We start from the raw sequence: 23,299 nt of genomic DNA on the forward strand, positions 1-23,299 counted from the left end.
TAGTCTATTATGGTAGGGAATATGAGGAAAAGAAAGAAAGGCAGAAAAGGACAAAGAAACAGGTGGAAGCCCTCACAATGGCTATGAAAACCATTCTTAAACAGCCTGAGAAAAATGCCCAGAGGGTCCCAGGTGAAAATGGATGGGCTTGCTATTACTGTGGAAAGGCGGGGGGGCATCTGAAGCAGGATTGCCCTCAGGCATCTTAGCTGCCCCCAGCTCCATGTCCGGACTGCAAAAGACCACACTGGCAGAGAGACTGCCCCCAGAGGGATAGGTTTCAGGGGTCTGACTCTCAAGACAATCAGGACTGAAGGTGCCCGGGGGTCCCCACACAAGCTCCTGTCCTAATTACACCTGAGGAACCCTGGGTATTAATAACTGTGGGGGGCCAATCCATCAATTTCCTTTTAGATACTGGGGCAACTTACTCCGTGCTTACTGAAACCCCTTGGCCCACTTACTTCCTGATCCGCTTCTGTAATGGGACTGTCTGGACGAGCCAAAACGTATTACTTCAGTGTTTCTGTCAGTTGTGACTGGGATTCGGTGCTATTTTCACACAAGTTTCTGATTGTGCCAGAGCTTCCCTCACTCCTTTTGGGGAGGGATATACTGAGCAAGGTCCGTGCCTCTGTTTTCATGAATATAGAGCCTTCCCTTTCTCTCCCTTTAATTGAACAAAATGTAAATCCTAGAGCAGGGGCTGATGGAAAATCTGTGGGTCGAGCACAAAATGCTATTCCTGTAGTTGTCAAGCTCAAAGACCCGCACTTATTTCCACATAAGAAGCAGTATCCACTGAAACCTGAGGTTAAGGAAGGGTCAAAACCCATCATCAAAAATTTAAAGGAGCAGGGACTGTTAATTCCCTGTAACAGCCCATGCAACACTCCTATTTTGGGTGTAAAGAAATCAAATGGTAAATGGAGACTAGTTCAAGATTTACAAATAATAAATGAAGCTGTAGTTCCTTCACACCCTGTGGTGTCTAATTTTTATTGTCTGAAATTCCTGAATGAGCCAAATATTTCTCAGTGATTGATTTGAAAGATGACTTTTATTCGGTGCCTTTGGCAGAGGAAAGTGAATTTCTGTTTGCCTTTGAGGACCCTACGCAGAGAGCTACTCAGTTAACCTGGACAGTTTAGTCCCAGGGATTTCATGACAGTCCTCACTTATTTGGACAAAGTTTGTCACGGGATCTGCAAAAGTTTAATAGCGCCAAAGCAGTGGTGTTACAATATGTAGATGATATTTTGCTCTGTGCTGAGACAGAGGAAGCTTATTCGTGAGCCTCAGAAGATTTCTTAAACTGTCTGGCAGGCTGCAGTTACAAGGCATCAAGAGAAAAGGCTCAGCTTTGTAAAAAATCTGTTAGATATCTGGGCCTAATCATATCAGAAGGGACTAGGGCCATAGGCCCCGAGAGAATTAAACCTATACTAAATCATCCCCTACCTATGACTTTAAGACAATTGAGAGGATTTTTGGGAATCACAGGCTACTGTCGCATTTGGATTCCGATGTATGGGGAACTTTCCTGGCCTTTATATAAACTTATAGCTAAAACTCAGCAGGCCCAACATGACAAACTGGTTTGGTCTCCAAATACTCAAAAGGCTTTTAAGGTTCTGCCCTCCTGCAAGCTCCTGCTCTGAGCTTGCCCACAGGGTCAGAATTTAATTTGTTTGTCACTGAAAGAAAAGGTGTGGCCTTGGGAGTTTGACACAACCCCAAGGGCCTCACCAGCAACCCTTGCTTATCTAAGCAGAGAATTGGATGTAATTTCACGTGGGTGGCCCCACTGCCTAAGAGTAATTAGGGCAGTGGCTTTATTAGTGCCTGAAGCTTTAAAAATAATTAATGGATGAAACGTTACTGTACTGACTTATCATGATGTGAGTGGAATCTTAAACTCTAAGGTTAATATTTGGATGACAGACAGTAGGCTTCTTAAATATCAGTCATTGTTGTTAGAAGGACCAGTAACTAAGCTTAAAGTCTGTGGAAATTTAAATCCTGCCACTTTCCTTCCTGAAAAGGAAAATGAAACACTTGATCACGATTATTCCCAATTCCTAACTTTAAACTATGCATCTCGGGAAGATATAATGGATACTCCATTAGACAATCTTGGCATGGAAATATTTACTGATGGCAGTTCTTTTGTTCGGGATGGAAAGTGTAAAGCAGGTTACGCTGTGGTGACTGCTGAACATATTTTAGAAGCAAGGTCTCTCCCCCAGGGAACTAGTGCTCAGTTAGTGTAGCTTGTGACTCTGACCCAAGTTCTAGAGTTAAGCAAAGGGCAGCGGGTAAATATCTACACTGATTCTAGGTATGCTTATTTGACTTTACATGCTCTTGCTGTAATATGGAAAGAGAGACAGTTTAAAACAGCAACAGGAGAACCTACTGAGCATTTCAGAGAGATTGAGAGACTTTTACCTGCTATATATTATCCTAAAGAAATAGCTGTTATGCATTGCAAAGGACACAACAGGGGTGGGAGTAAAGTAGCTGAAGATAATCAGCTGGCTGACTGCCAAGCCAGAAAAGTGGCACTTTATGAAACTCCTTCACTACAGACGCCTTTGATCTGGACAAGTCCTGTGGAACAAGAAAAACCACAATATACTGAGGAAGAATTAAAAAGATATTTTAAAAAGGAGGGACTGTCCCCCTTTAAATGTATTTATGGAAAGCCTTTCTTATGCACACTGTTATAGACCCTGAAGCCTTGGAATTAACTAGTAAGGTAACTCAGCTCTCAGCTTTTCAATAGGGATTAACAGAACTCCGGGAGACGACTCCTGATCCAGCCTCTGAGTCAAGCAAGCCTCTATTTCAACCAGGAACCAAGGTCCTCATAAAAACACTGGGGCCTGGGGGCCCATCATTTGACCCCTCTGGGAAGGCCCTTACCTGGTTATTCTTTCTTCTCCCACAGCTGTCAAGGTGCCAGGAATTGATTCATGGGTATATCACACTCGAGTTAAGAGGTGGCACCCTGACCAGAACTAAGTTAGTTCATTTTATGTCTTTACTTTCTGTGCTCTGACTTTGTACTTTTCAGACGGGCCTGATAATCTATGTGAGCCTATTTCTGCTGACTCCAAAAATCCTGAGTCTACCATTTGATCCTCAAGACAATGCCTTCTTGTCCTGGGCTCACTCCTACACAGCATTTCACAATCAGTCTAACTGCTGGGTCTGTAGAGCACTCCCCTCTTCATCAGTGGAAGGCTTCCCATGGTAGACATCTCTACTTTGAGGAAAAGACTTTCTCCAAGTCTGCAAATACCTTCAACAACAATCGCATGTGATGCCTCTTCTTCATTCGATGACATCTAACACCCTTAAGATGGACTGATGTAACTATGGACATAATGTGACTTTTCATTTTGATTTTAACTTGGTTTAATGACTATTTTGCTTTAAGTCTGTAACTGTATAATGGGGTTTTCTAACCGTCTAAAAGCTTTTAAGTTACAAATGGTTGTCCAAGCTCCTACAAGTGCCACAGCCTCCTGCAACTATTACTTGGGGACCCTGGATCAGAGACCTTCAATATGAGGGTTAGGGGAATATGTTGCCTTAACAATTTAGGGACCATGCGCCTAAACAGAAGGAAGTAGTTACAGAACGAAAATGACACCCCTTTCCCTTGGCAACATAATTCTCCTTAAAAAAAGGGGGGGTGAGAGAGTCATTTCCTAGACAGGTTGATAAGAAGTCTAGGGGTCCCCAAGGAGAGAGGGGTCTGGAATTTTCAAGGAAGAAGAAAGGACAAACTTTTTTTCCCCCCTCTACATTCCTTAGGATCATATAACAATAATGTATCCTGTTTGAGGACAATCTCTGGAAAAAACCTTCTGGTTAATCCTGTTACCTTAAAATGTAAATTATTGGAGTAGATCTAGTGAGGTCTTTACAACCTCCAGACATTCTTTTGATTCACTGTAATAACTAATTAGAGAGTGTATAATTTCTTTGCTAACACTAGCAAGGGGGTACTCTTTCTACCCCTTTCTGATGCCTATGTCAGAAGCTTTCTCTATCTCCTTTATAATTTAATAAAATTTTATTACACAAAAGCTCTGAGTGATCAAGCCTCATCTCTGGCCCTGGATTGAATTATTCTCTGGAGGCCAAGAATCCTGGTGTATTTTCGTGGTTCAGCAACAACCTTTCAGCTTCGGGAGTTGGTGATGGATAGGGAAGCCTGTCTTGTTGCAGTCCATGGGGTCACAAAGTTTCAGACATGAGTGAGTGACTGAACTGACTAACTGACACACATAAATATGTTTATTTAAAAACAAACAAACAACAACAACAAAAACAGTTTCTCAACAAAATAGGTTTCATTTTCATAACCAGTTATGTAATCATGGGAGGTATGTAAAACTGCCTTTGTGCACTACCTATTCTATATTCTTTTGCCCTCAGTAAGCACTTCACTTGGTCATGGCTCTTTACCTAATGGGGTTACTAAAATCTTCATTTCTTTATGGCAAAGTCGTAATTACTATGCCTTACAATTTTCCAATGATTTTAATCACAGGTTATGGTAATACTGAGACACATTAAGGGATATCCTTTATTCCAGACACTATTCCCATTGTAGAGTAGCAGTACATTCCCCACTGGAAATCAAAATCAATTTCCCTAGTCACCATAATAATTATACACTTTTTCCTTCTGACTCAGAGGTCTGAGGAGCCCAAAGTGGCCAGATGGCAGTCTTAAATTTCAATTCACTGGACTCATTATTGTTTCTCCTGCTAGGACCATTCTTTCTTTGACAATAAGACCTTTAGAATAGTTTAGCATAATGTTGGGGACTAATGAACTCCCATTTTCACTTCTGAATTCCTGGGCTCCTAATACTGGCTATGTGAGAAATAACACCATATATTGGATACTAATTCAGAGCATAAACAACTTCTTGAAGAAGCTCTGCAATGCATTGCCACTTAGATATCACTGCAACTGGATTTTCAAAAGGCCATTCCACTGTCCGATCAAGCCATTCCTTTAGGATGATGGCAAACTTGGTAAGACAAGTGAATTCTATAAAAATCGCTCCATTGCACACTTTGTTTTATGTGATATGCATTCTTTTATCAGAAGTAATGCCTGTGGAATAGCATGATGGTGGATAAGGTCATGGGCTTCCCAGGTAGCTCAGTGATAAAGAATCTGCCTGTCAATGCAGGAGACTCAGGAGACACAGGTCAGATCCTTGGGTCAGGAAGATCCCCTAGAGGAGGAAATGGCAATACACTCGCAAGTATTCTTGGCAGGATAATCTCATGAACAGAGGAGCCTAGTGAGCTACAGTGCATGGGGTTGCAAAGAGTCAAACACAACTGATCAGCTGAGCACACATGCACAGATAAGGTCATATACAAGTGCACTGATAGTAGTTTTGGCAGAAACATTACCTTCATGGAAGCAAAACTAAATCCAGTGTAAATATCTATTCCAGTAAGAAAAAAACACTACTCCTTTTATTATGGAAGAGGTTCAATTTAATAAATCTGTAACCAGATAGCATATTAACCTAGGAATGGTTCTATAATTAAAGGTTCAGTGTAGGTCCCTGTTGCTAGTAGATAAGCATTCAAAAGTGGCCGTAGTTAGGTCAGCCTTGGTGAGTGGAAGTCCATGTTGCTCAACTGAGGCATAACTTTTATCCAAATCACCATGGACACTTTGTTCATGATATCATTGGATGATAACAAGGGTGGTTGAGGAAAGAGGCTGACTGGTATTACAGAACCAGTCATGCTATCCACTTGATTATTAAAACCCTCTTCTTCTGAGGTCACTATTTGTTAAATATTCAAATGTAATATAAATACCTTCACACTTTCTGTCCATTCAGAAAAATATATCCATATATCTTTTTCCAGACACCCTTCTCACCAATATTCCCATCATGTCCATTGCATAATCAACAACCATCCACAGAAACCACTGGTCACAGAGCTTGAATCAATATGTAATTGCATATCTTATCATTTATCCTTCCAAGCGCAATAAACAACTAAGTACATTGCTTGAAGTTCTGCCCATTGGGAGGGTATCCTTTCACCACTCTCTATCTCAGGGATGTCCAGAAAAACACTGTAGTATTGTATAGATTTGCACTTTCAGGTTGCACCTGCCTATAATGCAGAATCATTTATAAACTAGGCCTGAGATTTTGACTGTTCAGTGAATTAATTGTAGTAAACTCTCTGTGAGGCCACAGGCATAATCTAGGAAATATAATATAGTATTATCTTAATATCTTAATATAGTATAAAGATAATATATCATGGCTGGGGAAGATGAACATCTGGACTACTACTTTAAATAACTTTCGTGTGCCTTCAGAGCCCACCTAAGCACAATATCATGTATACCACATCCATTTTATTACATAATGTTGCAATACATACCCAATGTTACATGTGGGTTAGATAACATCTACTCTATTGTAGGTATCACAGGTAGCATGATAGCTAGGAAAAGTTGTAGCTTGTGGTTCTATCTTTACTATTGCCCAGTAACAAGCTAAAAGCTGTTTCTCAAAAGGAAAGTGGTTCCCCTCAGAGGATGAGCTTTGGTCTAAAATCTTATGGTATTGTGCCTCATACCTTAAAGTATTTATCTATAGGCCAAACTATAGGCGGGAACATAGACCCACCCACCAGCAGAAAACTAAATTAAAGATTTACTGACCATGGCATTGCCCACCAGAGAAAGACCCAGTTTTCCCATAGCCAGTCCTTCCCATCAGGAAGCTTATTAAAGTCTCTTATCCTCATCAATCAGAAGGCAGAGAGAATGAAAACCACAATAACAGGAAACTAACCAAAATGATCTCATGGATCACAGATTTGTGTAAGTTAATGAAACTATGAGCCTGCCAGGTAAGGGCCACCGAAGGCAGATGGGTCATGGTGGAGAGTTCTGACAAAATGTAGTCCACTCCAGAGTGGAATGACAAACCACTTCAGTGATCTTGCCCTGAGAATCTCATGAACAGTATGAAAAGACAAAAAGATATGACACTGAAAGATGAATCCCCCAGGTCAGTAGGTGTCCAATATGCTACTGGAGAAGAGCAGAGAAATAGCTAGAGAAGGAATGAAGAGGCCGAGCCAAAGGAGAAATGACACCCAATTGTGGGTGTGAAAGTAAAGTCTGATGCTGTAAAGAACACTATTGCATAAGAGCCTGGGATATTAGGTCAACAAATCAAGGTAAATTCAAAGTGGCCAATCTCGAGATGGCAAGAGTGAACATCAACATTTTAGGAATCAGTGAACTAAAATGGAAGCGACAGGGAGAATTTAATTCAGATGAAAATTATGTCTACTACTGTGAGCAAGAATCCTTTAGAATAAAAGGATTGTTGTAGTCAACAAAAGAGTTCAAAATGCAGTACTTGGGTGCAATCTCAAAAATGATGAAATTATTTCTGGTTTCTTCCAAGGCAAACTATTCAATATCACAATAATCCAAGTCTATGCCACCATCACTAACGCTGAAGAAGCTGAAGTTGAACAATTCTATGAAGACCTACAATACCTTCTATAACTAATACGAAAAAAAAAAAGATGTCCTTTTCATCATAGGGGACTGGAATGCAAAAATAGGAAGTCAAGAGATACCTGGAGTAACAGGCAAGATTGGCCTTGGAGTACAAAATGAAGCCGGGCAAAGGCTAACAGAGTTTTGCCAATGAATGCACTGGTCATGGAAAACACCCTCATTCAACAATACAAGAGATGATTCTACACATGGACATCACCAGATGGTCAATAGCAAAAACAGATTGATAGTAATATTTGCAGCCAAAGCTTGAGAAGCTCTATACAGTCAGCAGAAACAAGACCGGGAGCTGACTGTGGCTCAGATCATGAACTCCTTATTGCAAAATTCAGACTTCAATTGAAAGAAGAAGGTAAACCACTGGGGCATTCAAATATGACCTAAAACAAAACGTTTATGATTATACACTGGAATTGACAAACAGATTCAACGGATTATATCTGTTAGAGTGACTGAAAAACTATGGATGGAGGTTTGTAACATTGTATAGGAAATTGTGATGAAAGACATCCCCAAGGAGAAGAAGGCAAAATGGATGTTGGAGGAGGCCTTACAAATACCTGAGAAAAGAAGAGAAGCAAAAGGCAAAGGAGAAAAGGAAAGATATACCCATCTGAATGCAGAGTTCCAAAGAATAGGAAGGAGAGATAAAAACGTTTTTTAAAGAGAACAATGAGTAGAAACAGAGGAAAACAATAGAATAGTAAAGATTAGAGATCTCTTTAAGAAAATTAGAGATACAAAGGGAACATTTCATGCAAACATGGACACAGTAAAGCACAGAAAAAGTATGGATATAACAGAAGCAAGAAGATATTAAGAAGAGGTGGCAAGAATACAAAGAAGAACTGTACAAAAGAAGCCTTAATGACCCAGATAACCACGATGGTGTGATCATTCATCTAGAGACAGACATCTTGGAGTATGAGGTCAAGTGGGCCTTAGGAAGAATTACTACAAACAAGGCTAGTGGAGGTGATGGAATTCCAGTTGAGCTATTTAAATTGTGAAAGATGATGCTGTTAAAGTGCTGCACTCAATATGCCAGCAAATTTGGAAAACTCAGCAGTGGCCACAGGACTGGAAAAGGTCAGTTTTCATTCCAATTCCAAAGAAGGACAATGCCAAAGAATGCTCAAACTACTGCACAGTTGCATTCATCTCACACGTTAGTAAAGTAATGCTCAAAATTCTCCAAGCCAGGTTTCAGCAATATGTGAACCTTGAACTTCCAGATGTTCAAGCTGGTTTTAGAAAAGGCAGAGGAACCAGAGATCAAATTGCCAACATCCACTGGATCATCGAAAAAGCAAAAGAGTTCCAGAAAAAAAACATCTATTTCTGCTTTATTGACTATGCCAAAGCCTTTGACTGTGGATCACAATAAACTGTGGAAAATTCTGAAAGAGATGGGAATACCAGACCACCTGACCTGCCTCTTGAGAAACCTGTATGCAGCTCAGGAAGCACCAGGTAGAACTGGACATGGAACAACAGACTGGTTCCAAATAGGAAAAGGAGTATGTCAAGGCTGTATATTGTCACCCTGCTTATTTAAATTATATGCAGAGTACATCATGAGAAACACTGGGCTGGAAGAAGCACAAGCTGGAATCAAGATTGCTGGGAGAAATATCAATAACCTCAGATATGCAGATGACACCACCCTTATAGCAGAAAGTGAAGAGGAACTAAAAAGCCACTTGATGAAAGTGAAAGAGGAGAGTGAAAAAGTTGGCTTAAAGCTCAACATTCAGAAAACGAAGATCATGGCATCCGGTCCCATCACTTCATGGGAAATAGATGGGGAAACAGTGGAAACAGTGTCAGACTATATTTTTTGGGCTCCAAAAACCCTGCAGATGGTGACTGCAGCCATGAAATTAAAAAACGCTTACTCCTTGGAAGGAAAGTTATGACCAATCTAGATAGCATATTAAAAAGAAGAGATTACTTTGCCAATAAAGGTCCATCTAGTCAAGGCTATGGTTTTTCCAGTGGTCATGAATAGATGTGAGAGTTGGACTGTGAAGAAAGCTGAATGCCAAATAATTGATGCTTTTGAACTGTGGTGTGGGAGAAGACTCTTGAGAGTCCCTTGGATCTCAAGAAGATCCAACCAGTCCATCCAGTCCTGGGTGTTCATTGGAAGGACTGATGCTAAAGCTGAAATCCAGTACTTTGGCCACCTCATGTGAAGAGTTGACTCATTGGAAAAGACGATGATGCTGGGAGGGATTGATGGCAGGAGGAGAAGGGGACCACAGAGGATGAGATGGCTGGGTGGCATCACCGACTCGATGGACATGAGTTTGTGTAAACTCCAGTAGTTGGTGATGGAGAGGGAGGCCTGTCGTGCTGCAATTCATGGGGGGGAAAAGAGTTGGACACGACTGAGCGGCTGAACTGAGCTGATAGTTTCCTTCATTATGTAAAAGCGTTTAACTTTAATTAGGTCCCATTTGCTTATTTTTGTTTTATTTCCATTACTCTAGGAGGTGAGTCACAGAGGATATTACTGTGATTTAATTCAGAAAGTGTAATTCTTATGTTTTCTCAAAGAGTATTGCAGTTTGTGGTCTTACATTTAGGTCTTCAATCCATTTTGAATTTCTTTGTGATGGTGTTAGAAAGTGTTCTACTGTCATTCTTTTACACATAGTTGACCAGTTTTCCTAGCACCACTTATTGGAAAAACTCCTTTCTTGGTTGTATATCTTTTCCTTTCTTTGTAAAAGATAAGGTGTCCATAGGTTTGTGGATATACCTCTGTGTTTTCTATTTTGTTCCATTGATTTATATTTTTGGCTTTGTGCCAGTACTGTACTGTCTTGATGACTGTAGCTTTGTTGTATAACCTGAAGTCAAGAAGGTTGTTTAATTCAGTTCCATTCATTTTTCTCAAGATTGCTTTGGATATTTAGGGTCATTTTCATTTCCATACAAATTATGAAATTATTTTTTCTATTTCTGTGCAAAATACCATTGGTAGTTTGGTAGGAATTGCATTGAATCTATACATAGCTTTGGATAGTATAGTCATTTTCACTATATTGATTCTTTCAATTCAAGAACATGAGTGGTTTATTTTCCCTTCTATTTGTGCCATCTTTGATTTATTTCATCAGTGTTTTATAATTTTCTGTATATAGGTCTTTTGTCTCTTTAGGCAAATAGAAGCAATCCCATTCACCATTGCAACAAAAAGAATAAAATATTTATTCTATTATTTTTGCTGGAATGGTGAATAGTATTGCTTCTTTAAGTTTTCTTTCTGATATATCATTGTTAGTTCATAGGAATGAAAGATATTTCTGTGTATTAATTTTATATCCTGTGAATTTCCTATATTCATTGATTAGCTTTAGTGATCTTCTGGTGGCATCTTTAGGGTTTTCTATGTAGAGAATTATGTCATTTGCAAACAGTGAGGGTTTTACTTCTTCTTTTCCAATCTGGATTCCTTTTATATCTTTTTCTTTTCTGATTGCTGTGGCTAAGACTTCCAAAAGTATGTTGGCTAGCAGTGGTGACAGTAGGCACCCTTGTCTTATTCCTGATTTTAGAGAAAATATTTTCAATTTTTTGCCATTGAGGATAATGTTTGTTGTGGGTTTGTTGTATATGGCTTTTATTATGTTGAGTTATGTTCCTTCTATGCCTACTTTCTGGAGTTTTTCTTTTATCATAAATGGGTGTCGAGTTTTGTGAAAGACTATCACATGGTTTTCTCTTTCAATTTTTAAATATGGTATATCACGTTGATTGATTTGTGAGTATTGAAGAATCCTTGCATCACTGGATTAAAGCCCACTTGATCATGATGTCTGATCTTTTTAATATGCTGTTGGATTCTGTTTGCTAGAATTTTGTTGAGGATATTTGCATATATATTCACCAGTGATATTGGCCTGTAGTTTTCTTTTTTTGTGGCAGCTTTGCCTTTGTTACCAGGTTGATGGTGGTCTTGTAGAATTTGGGAGTTTTCCTTCCTCTGCAATTTTTCTGGAAGAGTTTGCATAGGATAGGTGTTAGCTCTTATTTAAATTCTTTGTAGAATTCACTTGTGAACCCATCTGGTCTTGGGCTTTTTTTCTTTAGAAGATTTTTAATTACAGTTTTGATTTCTTGCTGCTTATTGGTCTGTTCAAATTTTTTATTTCTTTCAGTTTCAGTTTTGGAAGGTTGTGCTTTTCAAAGAATTTGTCCATTTCTTCCACTTTGTCCAGTTTATTGACATACAGATACTCATAGTAGTCTCTTATGATCCTTTGTATTTATCTGTTGTCTGTTGTGATTTCTCCATTTTCATTTCTGATTTTATTGATTTGAGTCTTCTCCCTTTTTTTCTTAATAAGTCTAGCCAACTGTCTATTTTGTTTATCTTCTCAAAGAACAACTTTTTAGTTTTATTGATCTTGTTATTGTCTTTTTCATTCCTTTTTCGTTTATTTCTGCTCTGATTTTTATTATTTCTTTCCTTCTACTAACTTTGTTTTTGTTGTTGTTGTTGTTGTTCTTCTTCTTTTTCTAGTTGATTTAGGTGTAAATTTAGGCTGTTTATTTGATATTTCTCTTGTTCCTTGAGATATACTTGTATTACTATGAACTCCTCTTTCATCATTGCTTTTACTGAATCCCATAGCTTTGGGGTTGCTCTGTTTTCATTATCAGTTTTTTCTATGCATATATAGATTTCCTTTTTTATTTCTTCAGTGAACTGCTGGTTATTCAGAAGAATATTGTTTAGCCTTCATGTATTTGTGGGGTTTTCTAATACTTTTTTCCCCCTGTAGTTCATATCTAATCTTACTGCATTGTAATCAGAAAAGATGCTTGAAATAATATCAATTAAAAAAAAAATTTACCAGTGTTATTTCTGTGGCCCAGAATGTGATCTATACTGGAGAGTGTTCCTTGTGCGCTTGAGAAAAAGCTGAAATACATTGTTTTTGGGTGAAAAGAAAAGCAGGAAAAAGAAACAAGAAAGAACGACACAGGGAGACCAAGCTTTGAGCAAGGCCTGTAGGTTTATTTTCAAAGGGAGCTTATATACCTTAAGTTGTGCATAGAGGATAATAGGGGGTGTGAAATCATGCAAAGTCAGCAGTCTTTGATCCTTATCAAGACCAGGCTTTCTTTTCTGCAAACTTATCTTATATATATGGTTTAGGTGATTTACATCATCTTCTGGCCAGAAAGCCTATTAACATTTTATGACTCTGATAAAGGTTTGTCAACCATAAGACTTATTTTCTCTAAGAGTAATTATTTTAAAGTTTGGCGCCATCCTCCAAAGATGTTATATAAAGTTGCATTCCTATAGGGCAGAGGTGCAGTGGGTTTACAACAAGGAAAGAATTTATTACCTTAAGGGTCTAAAGTTGTTAGCACCAAGGCCACTACTTATTTTTTCTATGTACCAACTATATTGATTAATACACTTCCAAGGATACAATACAGGGGATGTGGAAACTTGGTAGCAAGCACTGGCTCAACAATGAAATCTTCTACTAGTTCTAACAATTTCTAACTCTCTGAGAGGCTCTATACTATTTGAATATCTTAAGCTTCCCATGCCTCTCGCGGTTGGGAGACTATAAACAATCGTATGCATAGCTGTAGGAGTCCGGATAAACCTGTCAGGCAAGTTAGAGAGCCATCTGAGGGGTTTGGATTGAAACACTCCTATTATGCCCAGGAGGCTAAATAGCTAGAGCTCTAAGTTGATTTCCTTCGGAGAAAAGGTGGCTGGGGATAGCCCCCCATGACTGACAGAAGAGTTGGTGAAAGTCATGAAGCAGTAAAACAGACAGACTCTGGTTTGGGGGTAGACATTCAGGCAGGCCCAGAGGGGCACCCCTCGAGTTCTGGCTCGCCTTGCCCACCAGAACTCTCCCACATGACCTTGTCATGGGTGGGGACTCCCATGCTGGCTCCTGGCACTTCTCCAGGGGATCTTCCCAACCCAGGGATTGAACCCAGGTCTCCCGCATTGTAGGCAGATGCTTTACCATCTGCGCCACCAAGGAAGTCCTCAGTATAATTCTAGCACTGGGTATCTATCTCTAAAGCCCTGTATTACACATGCACACTTGTACATATTTTAAACAAGGTAAAGCTGATTTAAAATCTCTATGTAGCACTGAAGACTTTGGAATTTATAATATCCTTTCAAAATCTATATGAAAGACTTTCATCCTTTGACTAAGTACATATATTCTCAGTCACTCAGTCGTGTCTGACTCTTTGCGATTCCATAGACTGTAGCCCACCAGGCTCCTCTGCCCATGGAATTTTCCAGGCATGAATACTGGAGTGAGTTGGTATTTCAATACTCCATGGGATCTTCCCCACCCAGGGGAAGATCTCTCTCTTGCATCTCCTGAATTGGTAGATGGATTCTTTACCACAAGCGCCACCAGGGAACCCCACATACATATTTAGGAAAATGTTCTGTAGGTTGACTCAAGTAATGATTCTTGTATTTACTAAGCAGCTGTCAACTTACTTTGCTAGCTGAAACATTTGTATTGCTGTTTTAAGCTAAATGACAGCTTTGGTCCAATTGAGAACTAATTTGTGACTTCATTTTTTAATTCAGCAGTTCAAATTGATACAAATTTCACGTGGAAATTTTATTGTATTACCCTATTAGTACATTTTACACCATTCTGATCTGTTTTTCTCTATCATTTTTGGAGAAATATATTACTTAAGAAATATGCTATAGGAAGATACTTCCTCCTTTTTTCCCCTTCCTTATTCACAGAAATCTTCTATTAGAAGAACATATTCTTATAATTCCTACTATTAAGTGATTCATGCTTTTATTTTAATTATTAGATGGAAAATGACACATTCCAAGTTGTAACAATTGCAATAAAAACGGGTGAATTGATACAATATTTTTTACATGAATGGACAGACTACAAAAGAAGAGCAAAAAAAAAAAAAAAAAAGAAAAAAGAAAGGAAAAAAGAAAGCAGACTAAGAAGCTGTTGTGAGTATACAGAACTAATTAAGAGACTAAAGAGCAACATTTTGAATTGCAGCTTGTTTGAATATTGAATCAATTATGAGAGGTAAATAGCATTGACGAGACTTCTAGTAATGGCTGAATGAAACAATATAAATTAAACATAAAAGTAGCATTTAAAAAGCCACAGAAATATTTCAAAGGAAAACATACTTCATAAAACAGAGATGGAAGAGTAAAATATTAAGAATGACATGGACAAGTATGACACTATGCGCCTTTGTCGTGCTGTCACTTTGTTAACCCAATTTAATGCAATGATAAAGATACTTTTGATATCACCTCACCTTCCTGATTACAATAAGAAAATATCTTTCTATAAAAGTGTTTTTATTGAGAAAAAGTAAAAGCAATTAGGCAAGAATTAGGGTTACTATAATCCTATTTAATACAGATGTCTTATTAATCACTGTGGTAGTAATAGTTCTTTTAGCTCAAAAGGAAAAATGACTCACTATTTTAACTTTCTTGGATTCAGTTTTTCAGTTTAAGTGAAAGACTAACTGAATTGACACGCAATTGCTTTGCAAATGCAAACTAATTTAAAATCTTTTACAAAGATGTAAGAGAGGAGAGCAAATTATCAAACTTATAAAACAGAAACTAACTCCTGGCTTCCCTGATTGCTCAGCTGGTAAAGAATCTGTCTGCAATGTGGGAGACATGGGCTTAGTCCCTGCATTGGGAAGATCCCCTAGAAAAGGGAAAGGCCACCCACTCCAGTACTATGGCCTAGAGAATTCCATGGATTGTATACCCCATGGACTATATAGTCACACACACACACAAAATAATAACTCTAGGATACTGGAAAAAAAAATAAGGTACAGAACCTTTGACTCAATAATTTGTGATTCTAATACCAGTATACAATGTTTGTCACATATAAAGATTTTTAAAGATACTTGGTGCTCTGATCTATTATTCATATTCTAAAGACTCCAGTACTCTTGCCTGGAAAATCCCATGGATGGAGGAGCCTGATAGGCTGTAGTCCATGGGGTCGCTAAGAGTCGGATGCGACTGAGTGAATTCACTTTCACTTTTTACTTTCATGCATTGGAGAAGGAAATGGCAACCCACTCCAGTGTTCTTGCCTGGAGAATCCCAGGGACAGGGGAGCCTGGTGGGCTGCCATCTATGGGGTCACATAGAGTTGGGCATGACTGAAGCGACTTAGCAGCAGCAGCAGCAGCAACAGCAAAGACTGCTAGTGGACTTTGTAATCAGGGATTTATATATTTAGATTGACCCTTATCTAAGCACTTTGTATTTGGAAAATATTATTTATTCTTCTATCTTTTTTTTTTTTTTTTTTTTTACCTAAGGAGGAAAATGAGAGAAGGAACCTCTTGGAACTACACAGTAGATACTCTCTGGGAAACAACTAAAACTATCTTGTATAATGTATTTTACACTGTGTAATTTTTACATTCTAACTAGATGAGAAAGGGAGATTTCTCTATTCTTAATCTGACTGGTAGATATTTTGAAAATAATAATAAAAAATTGTTTCTCTTACCCTCCTGATTTATGTATTTTGGTCAAAAAATAATAATTTCTTTTGAAACAATATGACCTACTGTTTGTATTTACCAGGTTAAAAGTATAAACATAAAATTTATATCATTATGTACTTTTAAACTCTGGTTCTTCTTAACTTCCTTTCCTATTTCTTTTAAATACTCTTCAATTTAACTAATTTTACATGATTTCCAACATAATTCAGATAATCTATGGGCAGCCATTTAAGTATTCATGAATAGTGAAATATAGAAATACTGGATGGTACGCGGAGGGAGGAGGGAGGAAGGTTCAGGATGGAGAACACATGTATACCTGTGGTGGATCATGTTGACATATAGCAAAACCAATACAATATTGTAAAGTTAAAAAATAAAATAATAAAAAAAAGAAAATGAAGTAATAATTGAAACAGTTAACTGATTCCTCTGTAAAAAAATTGAGAATGTTGACTACTATACAATCAAATATTAGTTGTTTACTTGCTCATGGATAATATAAAATTGGGAGAAAAATATTGATATACAATTGGAATTAAACAAAATCATTAATTGGAAATCTTTTTTCAGATGTTTTACTTTGACATTCAAGAAGCTTTGCAATATACATGAAGGACCCACTCTTTTTTAAAATATCATATAAATTCTTTCTGTTTCATACAGCTTCTTAATCTATTCATTGCTTCTCTAAAAGGCCACGTTTTGTTCTCAACATTCCCCCTTTTATTATTCTCTCTGATTTTGGAAGATTATATATTATACATGCCCACTACTTGGAAAAAAAAAAAAGTGTAATTATATTAGGTCATGCCATCAGTTCTTGTCTACTATTCCCACAACTCTATTTTATGGGAGTGCTACCATTTCAAGTCCCTGATGCCTAGGAAGCAATTTTCACATCATGAGACTATTCTCTCAGCAGTAGAGAACTGTACCCTCAGATGAGTTATCTATGGATTGTCCAGCAAGCCAAGATATATCTTGACTGAAAGAGTTATTCCTATACAGACAAAATACTTATAAATGGGAAAATACTCTCTCAGGATTAGAACTAGAAGTACAAAAAACGTTGCCATTCTAGAGTGGGACTGAAAGAAATAAACATACATAATTTTTATAGTGATGGTTTGCCATTTGCCATGCATTAAACCAGGCTTTCATGGGGGCTCAGTGGTACAGAATCTGCCTGCAATTCAGGAGATGCAGTTTCTATTCCTGGGTGTGGAAGAACACCTGGAAGAGGGCATGGCAACCCACTTCAGTATTCTTGCTGAGAAAATCCCATGGACAGAGGAGCCTAAGGGGCTTTGCTACACTCTTTGCCATAGTGTTGAACACTAGTGTTGAACACTATGAACATAGAGTTGAACACAACTGAAGTGACTGAGCACATGCACTTAAATCTATCATGAAAAGAATTTAGCAATGTGAATAATCTCACCTAGTTCTCACAACATCTCTACAAGTTGGTTTTCATCATCCTCTTTTCAAAAATGAAATAAAAAACCTGAGGCTTTAAAATAATTTGTCTAAAGTTAAACTCCTAATGAGTAATAGAGCTTACAATTAGCTCTAAGAAATTTTTATCCTGAACCTTTCTTTGTAACAACATTCCTACTTTATAGGCCTTATTAAAAGCCTTAAGACAGGATGTGATGATCTTTTTTACATTTTTCGATGTACATGAAATTCTATAAATATTTTTGTTCTACCATCACTTCACAATAAGGTTGTCTTTACCTAAACCTTTTTGCAATTAAATAAAGAGCAGATGTTCAAGATGGTTTTAGAAAAGGCAGAGGAACCAGAGATCAAATTGCCAACATCTGCTGGATCATCAAAAAAGCAAGAGAGTTCCAGAAAAACATCTATTTCTGCTTTATTGACTATCCCAAAGCCATTGACTGTGTGGACCACAATAAACTGTGGAAAATTCTTCAAGAGATGGGAATACCAGACCATCTGACCTGCCTCTTGCAGGTCAGGAAGCAACAGTTAGAACTGGACATGGAACAACAGACTGGTTCCAAATAGGAAAAGGAGTACGTCAAGGCTATATATTGTCACCCTGCTTATTTAACTTATGTGCAGAGTACATCATGAGAAACGCTGGGCTGGAAGAAGCACAAGCTGGAATCAAGATTTCCAGGAGAAATATCAATAACCTCAGATATGCAGATGACACCACCCTTATGGCAGAAAGTGAAGAGGAACTCAAAAGCCTCTTGATGAAAGTGAAAGTGGAGAGTGAAAAAGTTGGCTTAAAGCTCAACATTCAGAAAACGAAGATCATGGCCTCTGGTCCCATCACTTCATGGGAAATAGATAGGGAAACAGTGGAAACAGTGTCAGACTTTATTTTGGGGGGCTCCAAAATCACTGCAGATGGTAATTGCAGCCATGAAATTAAAAAACACTTACTCCTTGGAAGGAAAGTTATGACCAACCTAGATTACATATTCAAAAGCAGAGACATTACTTTTCCAACAAAGGTCCGTCTAGTCAAGGCCATGGTTTTTCCAGTGATCACATATGGATGTGAGAGTTGGACTGTGAAGAAAGCTGAGTGCCGAAGAACTGATGCTTTTGAACTGTGGTGTTGGAGAAGACTCTTGAGAGTCCCTTGGACTGCAAGGAGATCCTACCAGTCCATTCTAAAGGAGATCAGCCCTGGGTGTTCTTTGGAAGGAATGATGCTAAAGCTGAAACTCCAGTACTTTGGCCACCTCATGAAAAGAGTTGACTCACTGGGAAAGACTCTGATATTGGGAAGGATTGGGGGCAGGAGGAAAAGGGGATGACAGAGGATGGGATGGCTGGATGGCATCACCGACTCGATGAATGTGAGTTTGAGTGAACTCTGGGAGAGGTTATGGACAGGGAGGCCTGGCGTGCTGATTCATGGGGTCACAGAGAGTCGGACACGACTGAGCAACTGAACTGAACTGAACTGAAGCATTTCTTTAGAAAAGTGACTTTGTGTATGAATATTACATTGAATTAAAAACAGGTTTCCTGGTTTTAGAATTTATATATACAGGTCATAAAATAATCAACCTCTTGAGAGTTATGTTTTCTTTTACCTCCTTAGTGGACTAGCATTAGGATGGACAAAATTGTTTATTTTTCGTGTGCACGTAGGATAGAGAGATAAAAAAATGTAATAGTATAGAATTTTGATTCAGTTGAAAAAGAAAGAGCATTTCCAAGATGACAGTGGAAAAAGTGGACGTGGGGTGCATCTCTTTCCTTGGATGCATCAAGAATACATCTACAGATGCAACAGTTCTCACAAAACACTGACTGAACACTAGCAGAAGACCTTGATCACCAGAAAGGAGTATAAGAATTCATGAATGGGTAAAACAAAGAAAGAAGGAGAAGGAGGAAGAAAAGAGGTAGGAAAGAAGGGAGAAGGGGGAGGAAAGGAAGCCGGACTGGAACTGCACCCTGGGGTGGAAGATCTAAGGCAGGGGAAAGATTTCCACACTTGAGGAAGCCCTCTCACTGACAGGCAAATCGGTTGGCACAGAAGGGAACCAGTTGAGGTTGTTGGAGAAAGGTGAAGCAGCCAGTCTATGATTGAATACAAGGATAAACACAGACAATCCATGCCACAGCCCTAGTGCCCTAGACTGGGATGTGTATCCAACAGTGCACACAGTTGCTGGGACCAAGAGCATGGGGATTGGAGAGCAATCCTGGGACAAGGACTGCTGTTAACATTGGGAGATACCCTGAGGAAATGGGAGGGAGGAAATCTGTAAAATAAAACACCTCTGGAGGAAACCTAGACTGCCATGGAAACAGGGTACTACTGCTGAGTCACATGCAGGGGTGGAGCCACTACTCTTACTTCTTTCTCTTCATACTCAGGCACTTGCCACCAAGCAATAGAGAAGGCCCAACCAGAGTTGCCCCTTGCAGGCCTGCCACTGGGCATTGCAGATAATCTTACCAAAGCTGGCCCTCCTATGCCTGCTGCTGGAGGCTAAAAAAAAGGCTCCCAATAGGACCATATCACCTGTGCCGATGGCTATCAGATTCTTGGCACACTGAGCTCTAGTAAGGCTCCCATGGTCCAGGCATCTGTGCCAACTCTATGCCATGTCCTCACCTCAGTTAAGTTCAGTTCAGTCGCTCAGTCATGTCTGACTCTTTGCAAGCCCATGGATTGCAGCACGCCAGGCCTCTCTGTCCATCACCAACTCCTGGAGTTTACCCAAACTCATGTCCATTGAGTTGGTGATGCCATCCAACCATCTCATCCTCTGTTGTCCCCTTCTACTCCTGCCTTCAATCTTTGCCAGTGTCAGGGTCTTTCTAATGAGTCAGCTCTTTGCATCAGGTAGCAACAGTATTGGAGTTTCAGCTTCAACATCAGTCCTTCCAATGATCATTCAGGATGGATCCTCTTTAGGATGGACTGGTTGATTCTCCTTACAGTCCAAGGACCTCTCAAGAGTCTTCTCCAACACCACAGTTCAAAAGCATCAATTCTTCAGCACTTAGCTTTCTTTGTAGTCCAACTCTCACATCCATACATGACTACTGGAAAAACCATAGCCTTGAGTAGATACACCTTTGTTGGCAAAGTAATGTCTCTGTTTTTGACTATGCTATCTAGGTTGGTCATAACGTTTCTTGCTAGGAGTAAGCGTCTTTTAATTTCATAGCTGCAGTCACCATCTGCAGTGATTCTAGAACCATCCAAAATAAAGTCAGCCACAGTTTCCACTGTTTCTCCATCTATTTGTCATGAAGTGATGGGACCATATGCCATGATCTTTGTTTTCTGAACAAAGCTTTAAGCCAACATTTTCACTTTCCACTTTCACTGTCATCAAGAGGCTCTTTAGTTCTTCTTCACTTTCTGCCATAAGGGTGGTATCATCTGCATATCTGAGGTTATTGATATTTCTCCCGGCAATCTTGAGTCCACGTTTTGCTTCTTCCAACCCAGCGTTTCTCATGATGTACTCTGCATATAAGTTAAATCAGCAGGATGACAATATACAGCCTTGACGTACTCCTTTCCAGATTTGGAACCAGTCTGTTGTTCCATTTCCAGTTCTACCTGTTGCTTCCTGACTTCATACAGATTTCTCAAGAGGCAGGTCAGGTGGTCTGGTATTTCCATCTCTTGAATAGTTTTCCACAGTTTATTGTGATCCACACAGTCAATGGCTTTGGCATAGTCAATAAAGCGGAAGGAGATGTTTTTCTGGAACTCTCTTGTTTTATCTATGATCCAACGGATGTTGACAATTTGATCTCTGGTTCCTCTGCCTTTTCTAAAAACAGCTTGGGCATCTGGAAGTTCATGGTTCATATATTGTTGAAGCCCGGCTTGGAGAATTTTGAGCATTACTTTGCTAGCGTGTGAGATGAGTGCAATTGTCCGGTAGTTTGAGCATTCTTTGGCATTGCCTTTCTTTGGGATTGAACTGGAAACTGAAATTTTCCAGTCCTGTGGCCACTGCTGAGTTTTCCAAATCTGCTGGCAGATTGAGTGAAGCACTTTCACAGCATCATCTTTCAGGATTTGAAATAGCTCAACTGGAATTCCATCACCTCCCCTAGCTTTGCTCATAGTGATGCTTCCTAAGGCCCACTTGACTTCACATTCCAGGATGTCTGGCTCTAGGTGAGTGATCACACCATAATGATTATCTGGGTCATGAAGATCTTGTTTTGTACAGTTCTATGTATTCTTGCCACCTTTATTTAATTTATTCTCCTTCTGTTAGGCCCATACCATTTCTGTCCTTTATTGAGCCCATCTTTTCATGAAATGTTCCCTTGGTATCTCTAATTTTCTTGAATAGATTTCTAGTCTTTCCCATTCTATTGTCATACTCTATTTCTTTGCATTGATCACTGAAGAAAGCTTTCTTATCTCTCCTTGCTATTCTTTGGACTCTGCATTCAGATGGGTATATATTTCCTTTTCTCCTTTGCTTTTGGCTTCTCTTCTTTTCACAGATATTTGTATGGCTTCCTCAGACAGCCATTTTACTTTTTTGCATTTATTTTTCTTGGGAATGGTCTTGCTCCCTGTCTTCTGTACAATGTCACGAACCTCCATCCGTAATTCATCAGGGACTCTGTCTATCAGATCTAGTCTTTAAATCTATTTCTCACTTCCACTGTATCTATTTCTCCTTCTGCTTTAGGGATTTGATTTAGGTCACACCTCAATCGTCTAGTGGTTTCCCCCTCTTTCTTCAATTTAAGTATAAATTTGACAGTAAAGAGTTCATGACCTAGGCAGACCCAAGACCTCCAGGGCAGCCTTGGGAACCAATTTCTCTGTGTTGGACCACATGCAGGTGTGGGGATAAAACCACAAATGAACCCCAGGGGCAGAGTGACAAGAAAGATGATCAAAAACCTTTCAATCATTTGAAAAAATTGGAGATTTAAATCACCATAATCAACTAATTAGACTCTGTATATATGGAATATATGACAGGACAATGATTTTTTCCACAAATGAAAATGACCTAACACTGGCATATGTGGATAATGGGGGCAAGCACACGTAGGAATAGAACATGATTAAAGTCTGAACTATGTAGACAAACCTAGACAAACTATAGTATGATGTGCACCATATAGTATGCCATACAGCATATATTATGACAAACCTAGACAGCATATTAAAAAGCAGAGACATTACTTTGTATACAGAGGTCTGTATAGTCAAAACTATGGTTTTCCCAGTAGTCATGTATGGATGTGAGAGTTGAATCCTAAAGAAGGTAGAGTGCTGAAGAATTGATGATTTTGAACCATGATATTGGAAAATACACTTGAGAGTCCCTTGGACTTCAAGGAAATCAAACTAGTCAATCCTAAAGGAAAACAATCTTGAATATTCATTGGAAGGACTCATAAAGAAGCTGAAGCTGTAATACTTTGGCCACCTGATTCAAAGAGCTGACTCAGTAAAAAAGACCCTGAGGCTGGGAAAGATTGAAAGTAGGAGGAGAAGGGGATGACAGAGGATGAGATGATTGGATGGCATGAGCAAATCAATGGACGTGAGTTTGTGCAAGCTCCAGGAGATGGTGAAGGACAGGGAAGCCTGGCTTGCTGCAGTCCGTGGGGTCACAAAGATTCT

Source organism: Bos indicus, chromosome X (genome assembly GCF_029378745.1).
Source record: "Bos indicus isolate NIAB-ARS_2022 breed Sahiwal x Tharparkar chromosome X, NIAB-ARS_B.indTharparkar_mat_pri_1.0, whole genome shotgun sequence".
Taxonomy (NCBI): Eukaryota; Metazoa; Chordata; class Mammalia; order Artiodactyla; family Bovidae; genus Bos; species Bos indicus.